An 8,027-nucleotide genomic window follows, 5' to 3' on the forward strand; every position below is an offset into this window, starting at 1 on the left:
GGAATGTGTGAATCCCGAACATGAAAGACAACGACAGACCACTCATCTTGGTGATCTCCATCCATAGAAGGGCTTTGACAAGACTAAGCCTGTGATCAAAAGGCCCAAGCAACAAGACCAGATCCTGGAAAGATCATGACTATTGGATAAGGAGACCATCAAGCAATCAAGCTCTAATATTCTCGAGGTTGGCTATTGTAAGAATTGTTAAATTGAACTTTGTGCCTTATGTTACTAATTAGCAATGAAAATATATTTTAGTCCTTCTCCAAAGCAACATTTTGAAACGTCTAATCATGACTAACCCATGGAGACATCCTAGAAGTGTCAAGGGACCTTTGTTCCAAGAGCCTACATGGCTAGAGAGCTAAACCCAGAGAGTCGAACTCTAGGTACTTCCATGGAGACATCTTATAAGTGCCTGGGACCACCATTCCATGAGCCAACATGGCTGGAGAGCTAAACCCAAAGGGCTAAACTCTGGGTACTCCAGTAGAGACACCTCAGGATTGGCTGGAAAGTTCAAGAAGTCTTAGTACAAAATAAGCTCGAATGGGAGAAAGCATGCTTGGTTCGATCATCCGAGCATGCCAACCAGAAGAACCCAACCGATAAGAAGTTCTAGTACAAACTAGGCTCAGATGCGAGGAAGCGCGCTCGATTTGATCACCCGAGCATCGCCGACCAAAAGAACCAACCGATCAAAAGTCCTAATACAAACTAGGCTCGGATGGGAGGAAGCATGCTTGATTCGAACATTCAAGCATCATCAACTACAAGAACCCAACTGATTAGAAGTTCTAATATAAATTAAGCTCGAATGGGAGGAAGCACTGTTGGTTCAATCATTCGAGCATCGCCAACCTGAAAAAACCAACTAATCAAAGACTCGAAGGCCCATGAAGGATTATATTCTACTCCAACAAAAAAATCTCTAATATTTTTAATGTATATCCATATGCCAATGTTATGACCACTATGGAATTTTGCTCATATCTCAGCCTACCTGTAATCATGTTTCTGAAGCACTTATGGTTATCTCAGCTAGTCTCTACTTCAGCTTAGCTCGTTTTGCTATTATCTCATCTTACTATAAACTCATGATCTTATCTTTATCTCGGCTAACAACTAAAGATGCCAGGGCCTCATCTCAAAGCATTCGGTTGATCTCAGATATTTCGACCTATTCGAATCAGACCTTATCTCAATTTTCTGACTTTATTTAGCCGACATCAAAAACTTATATCTTTAACCTAACCGAGACCGCCTCGGCGTTCTTGAGATGACTTTAAACAACAAGCAAAAGAAAAGGTACACCTAAAAATAATTTTGTTACAATGGCAATGTTCGATTGCATGACAAGTCAAAGACCAAACTAGACTACTATATTACAAGAAACGGAGGTTCAGACCAACCCGTCTTCAGCCCCGCAAGGTCGATGACTCTCTCAAAGTCACCATGCTCAGGAGACTACCCTCCACCTTGTCTTGCGTCTCCATGGTGGCATGAAGAAGCTCAAGGAGGAGGCCTACATGGATGTCTACGCCCCACTCCAATTAACCATGCTCGCCTATCGAATCTTGACCCTTAGTATGGCTCCCACTAGGTGCAAGATGGATAAGGTCGGGTTAAAGCTTTGTTTCTCCTTTCTGACACTCTTAGAAATCTTGTAGGAATGACTTGGTGATCTCCTACCAGAAGTCAGTCGAAGATTTGTACTCCTCCATTGCTTGGAGAACCCTTCTTTGAGCCTCAACGGCTTGTCACCTAGCTGCCTATAATTCCATTCCAATTTCAACAGCCTAGAGTTTGGACACCTCTACCATATCCTCAATGGCCCTCAGCTCGACCTCCATATAGCCACCTTTCAACTGACATTAGTATCATGAGAGCCATCTCGGCCACTAGCCTGCTTTGGAGGAATCCCAACTCAGCCTCAACCTCAACTACTTTCTCCATGACCCTTCACAAAAGCAAATGGGCATGTAAAATTGAAAGAGGAAGATTAGCAAAAAGAATCGACCTCCTCAGAGAAGAAGAAAGAGAAAAGGCCCCAAAACCATCATATAGAGATAGTCAAGGATGATTCGGCAAATTGGCTTTGTGAAAATTTTTTAGAGCTACAAAAAGGATGTTCAAAAGCCCTCCAGGACGAATTCACAAGAGGCTATCCCTCACTTTTTATAGTGTTAGACGGCCTGGATCGATCCATCTGATTAGATCAGCGGATCCATGTCACATCCTTCTTATCTGTGACGGTTGGCATTCCCTCAGGAGACTAAGTTAGAACTCGTCATTTGGAGGACCATCATCCAAGAGCTATTACCCTTTTCAAAGTGGCATGGAGTCTTAACAAAATGGTTACTTTCTTTCTCCAAACCAAAGCAACATTTCAGACAAAAAATTGGGGGCATCATTATGTCAATAAATGATTAAGGTGATGCAGCGCGATCTTGTTCGTCTAACTTATCATCCATGTGGCAGCTCGGGTGCCGCAAAAATTCTTCAAAGCATTCTGATCGAGTCCCTTGAGCCGATCTAGAAGATAAGGTGAGCAAACCAAAAGCAGCCGACTTACAGAATCAAAGTCCCTCTACTCAACCTGACGGCTTCGATGATCAACTCGAACAAAGCAGAACTACTTCGTGGTAGAGGCAACCTAGTACCGTCACCAGGGTGCGCACGTGGCTCCAATGATTCCATTACGTGTTAAGCGATTGAGGTATGTTCCTAGGTTGTTATCCCACATTAGCATTTTGTTACAACACAATCCTAAACTTGTTAGAGCATATGATTCACTGACGATGCGAGATCCCACTATTAAAAAAGCTTAAAAGAACCTTGATAGAAAATGAATGCTCCACTATTCTCCACCACCGGTATCACTTAAACATCAGAGGATTCGATTGGAGCTAATCAAGCAAGCTTTCTGAATCCTTATCTCTTGCCTTGTAGGCATATGAAGGTGGTCCATATCAGTATTCCAGGATTGGCAGCTATATTATCTAAGAGTGGAAAAAAAAAATTTGCAATGGCTATGGAGCTGTCTACCCTGCGCGTGCGGGGAGACAAGAAAATCCTAGCAAAAACTATCATATAGTCAAGAATTCACAAGAGGTATCCCTCACTTTTTATAGTGTTGGACGGCTTGGATCGATCCATCTGATCAGATCAGCGGATCCATGTCACATCCTTCTTATCTATGACGGTTGGCATTCCCTTAAGAGACTAAGTTAGATCTCGTCCTTTGGGGGACCATCATCCAAGATCTATTACCCTTTTTAAAGTGGCATGGAGTCTAACAAAATGATTACTTTCTTCCTCCAAACTAAAGCAACATTTCAGACAAAAAATTGGGGGCATCATTATGTCAATAAATGATCAAGGTGATGCAGCGCGATCATGTTCGTCTAACTTATCATCCATGTGGCAGCTCGAGTGCCGCAAAAATTTTTCAAAGCATTCTGATCGAGCCCCTTGAGTCAACCTAGAAGATAAGACGAGCAAACCAAAAGCAGCCGAGTTACAGAATCCAAGTCCCCCTACTCAGCCTGACGGCTTTGATGATCAACCTGAGCAAAGTAGAACTACGTCGTGGTAGAGGCAACCTAGTTGTCACGACCCCCGCCCCGCTTCCGGCGGGCCGCCGCGACGGTCCTAGGGTGCAGATAGGCATAAGGCCACCAGCCACCACGTAGAACTCTACTACCTATCAATCATCAATAAATTCTGAAAATATTGGCATGATACATGCACAAAATGATCACCTTTCCTATATTGACATGTCAGGATTATCTCAATTCATACAACACTACCTTTCAGAGCAGCAATCACATAATCTGTCACATAATAAATCTGGATAATATATAGCAATACATTATCACAGGCACACAACTGATCTGCACATATATATATATACCTGCTTTCCAATCCATCCATGATCAACCTATATCCACAACAGGATCTATGACTGTAACTATGCACTATATACAACAGAAGGTTTATAATACACCAAAAGGTATAAACCTCTATCTACATTATACTATGGAGCGGCACAGCTAGCAGGCAATCTCTAATCTTGCTTCTCTCTATACAACATCTGTCCTGCAACAAAAATATCAAACTGAAAAGTGAGTATATGAATACTCAGTGAGTGGAGTAGTGAGTACTATGCATATGAGACAGAATATAATCATGGCTCGAGATGAAATCTCAAGATCAATAACAAGATGAACATGAACTCAACATAGAGAATATGGAGTAAATCATCAATATCACCACAATCACAATCAACTCATCTGGGGCACATATGGAATAATCAAGTAAATATATATACTACTCATGAATATGCTCGACAGATCATAATGCTGGAACATACAAATCGAGTGTCAATATGCTGAAACATTGATAAATAGCTATCGGAAGGTGGGTCTTACGCCCCAGGCAAATCACAACAACTTTCTACTGCCATATGCATACTTAGAATATGACACCACACCAATATGTAAATCAGGATGTCAATATGCGAAGTCATCACTAGACAGCTGTCGGGAGGTGAGTCTTACGCTCCAACGAACCACAACCTCTTACAATCACATGCATATGCAGAATAAGACATCACACTGATCATGTAAATGCTGGCCAGTATCCAGAACAGAAATCCATAAAAATATCTCACATCTGAATACTAAATGGCACCTCGCGGAAATTCTACATCCGTGGAAAGCCATACTGCACCTCGCAGGGTCTTACTATGCCCGGCGGCAAGCAGAATATAAGTCGCAGGACCGGCCAATCCTACGCCTAGGGCCATGTCTCCCTAGGAAGGAACTGGGCTCCGCCCACCTAGAAGGCTACTATGTGCACACAGGCCGATGTCTAACCCCATCGACTATAGGTGTCCTGTAGATACTGCCAAGTCATGCATAAATGCCATAATGCACCCTCCCAATACTCTACTAAAGAGGAGTATAATCAAGACTACCACTCACTCGACCACGACCCAATCATAAACTAACATCAGGGTTGGGAGTGAAGAGTCAAGGGAGTGCAATGCAACTCAATATACCACTGAAAAAGGGCTCTACAAGTCTTTGAAATAGAGGAAATGAAATCAATTTAAAAAAAAAGTCATTTCACAGTTTGGAACCAATTTAACTAGTCATCTAACCCTTGTAATTCCTCTCAATGTTCCCTCAAATGCATGTACAAAATAATCAAGCATGGAGAAACAAGATTATAGAGAAATCCACTATAATATCAATCAATATGCACAAGTGGAATCAATTCACACTTGGCGATATTCAGAAAAACGAATTAAGAATGTTCATGGTGCAAAGTACATGACTCTCACTCACCTGTCAATTTGGCATAGCCCTGATACACCTTCAAAATCTACGGTAGGCAGTGGGAGACATCTTCCTCTTGTTTCCTAGCTTCTTGCCCAACTGAGACATGCATTAATAACACATTTATACTTGTATCAAGGGCCATAATCTACGTGCCAATCATAAATATAAAAAACTTTAATTGACTCGACTCCCCCCTTTCCTAAATCTTTTCTTTTCTTACTTTTTTTTATTAATTAACTCACCATTTATGTGTATTAGGGACTCCCTTGCATGAGTACAAGGTCCCCCTTAGCCTAATCTAGGCTTAATACCCCATTATGGCATGAAATTTCTTATTTTTCCACCCGGATGAACAGTAATCCGGACCGACAGCGGGTTACTTCATCCCGATTTTGGTCTACTTTCTAAACTCCAAATTTTATAAAATTTTTACCTAACATTCTACACTCATGGGGAATTCCAAAGAGGTAAGATTCATTGCTATCAGAGGCCGATTGACCTCCGAAACAATTCACCGAAATTGGAACTTCGACATAATTTTTTCGCAATGCCGGAAAAACTTGTCGAAATCCGATTTGCTCTCCTTTAACCACTTCTAACACTTCTATCTAACCTCTCTATACCAAATCCACCCTTTGTATAGCCTAATTTCATTAAAAGACTAGGTAGGGATGGATATTTACCTTTTTTTGTGGAAAATCAAGGTCTTTGCGTAGAGGAGAAGGAGATCTACGCTTTTTCCTTCAGTTGGCAGCGCAACCGGGGCTCCCTTCCCTTCTTCCTCTTCTTTTCTTTCTTTCTTTTCTTCTTCTTCTTTTCCTTCTCTCTGTCACCGCCTGAGACTCCCCATCACCCTCTCTATTTCACTCCACCGATACAGCCAAACCCATGAATTAAGTCACATCACAATGCTAAATTTTTCATTTTGCTCCTAACACTTCAGCATATCTACTGTTATGCCATTAACTTTTGATTCCTTCCCATTTTACCCCTTATATGAATTTTTAAGGACTATTCTATCCTTCTTTATATATTAAAAAAAAATTGGAGTTATTACACTAGTACCGTCACCTAGGTGCGCACGTGGCTTCAATGATTCCATTATGTGTTAAGCGTTTGAGGTATGTTCCTAGGTTGTTATGCCACATTAGCAATTTGTTACAGCACAATCCTAAATTTGTTAGAGCATATGATTCACTGATGATGCAAGATCCCACTATTAAAAAAGCTTAAAAGAACCTTGATAGAAAATGAATGCTCCACTATTCTCCACTACCGGTATCACTAAAACATAAGAGGATTCGATTGGAGCTAATCAAGCAAGCTTCATGATCCTTATCTCTTGCCTTGTAGGCATATGAAGGTGGCCCATATCAGTATTCCAGAATTGGCAGCTATATTATCCAAGAGTGGAAAAAAAAACAAATTTGTAGCGGCCATGGAGCTGTCTACCCTATGCGTGCGGGGAGACAAGAAAAATCCAGCAAAAACCATCATATAGTCAAGGATTCACAAGAGGCTATCCCTCACTTTTTATAGAGTTGGACGGCCTAGATCGATCCATCTGACCAGATCAGCGGATCCATGTCACATCCTTCTTATCTGTGATGGTTGGCATTCCCTCAGGAGACTGAGTTAGAACTTGTTCTTCGGAGGACCATCATCCAAGAGCTATTACCCTTTTTAAAGTGGCATGGAGTCTAACAAAACGGTTACTTTCGTTCTCCAAACCAAAGCAACATTTCAGACAAGAAATTGGGGGCATCATTATGTCAATAAATGATCAAGGTGATGCAGTGCGATCATGTTCGTCTAACTTATCATCCATATGGTAGCTCAAGTGCCGCAAAAATTCTTCAAAGCATTCTGATCGAGCTCTTGTGCCGACTTAGAAGATAAGACGAGCAAACCAAAAGCAGCCAACTTACAGAATCAGAGTCCTTCTACTCAGCCTGACGGCTTCGATGATCAACCCGAGCAAAGCAGAACTACGTCGTGGTAGACGAAACCTAGTACCGTCACCTAGGTGCGCACGTGGCTTCAATGATTCCATTACGTGTTAAGCGATTGAGGTATGTTCCTAGGTTATTATGCCACATTAGCAATTTGTTACAGCACAATCCTAAATTTGTTAGAGCATATGATTCACTGACGATGCAAGATCCCACTATTAAAAAAGCTTAAAAGAACCTCGATAGAAAATGAATGCTCCACTATTATCCACTACCAGTATCACTTAAACATCAGAGGATTCGATTGGAGCTAATCAAGCAAGTTTTCTGATCTTTATCTCTTGCCTTGTAGGCATATGAAGGTGGTCCATATCAGTATTTCAGAATTGGAAGCTATATTATCTAAGAGTGGGAAAAAAAATAAATTTGCAGTGGCCATGGAGCTGTCTACCCTGCGCGTGCGGGGAGACAAGAAAAATCCGGAGGTGAGCTTCTCCCCGGTCCCGCATCCTCGTGACGGGAGGGAGGGACGCATCTGCACCCTAAAAGTGGTCCTGAACTACGTCTCTCTCTTTTTTTCCCCAGATAAGTACCCTAGGCGGGGCCCACCTTAATTAGCCAGTGGCAAACGGGTCTCCTTCTGTGTCCCTGCCGCCCCCCGTCTCCAGTATAAAATCCCCCCCAACCCCCCTTCCACCTCCTTCCATTCACCCATAACCTCTCC

This window comes from Phoenix dactylifera, unplaced genomic scaffold (genome assembly GCF_009389715.1).
Source record: "Phoenix dactylifera cultivar Barhee BC4 unplaced genomic scaffold, palm_55x_up_171113_PBpolish2nd_filt_p 000857F, whole genome shotgun sequence".
Taxonomy (NCBI): domain Eukaryota; kingdom Viridiplantae; phylum Streptophyta; class Magnoliopsida; order Arecales; family Arecaceae; genus Phoenix; species Phoenix dactylifera.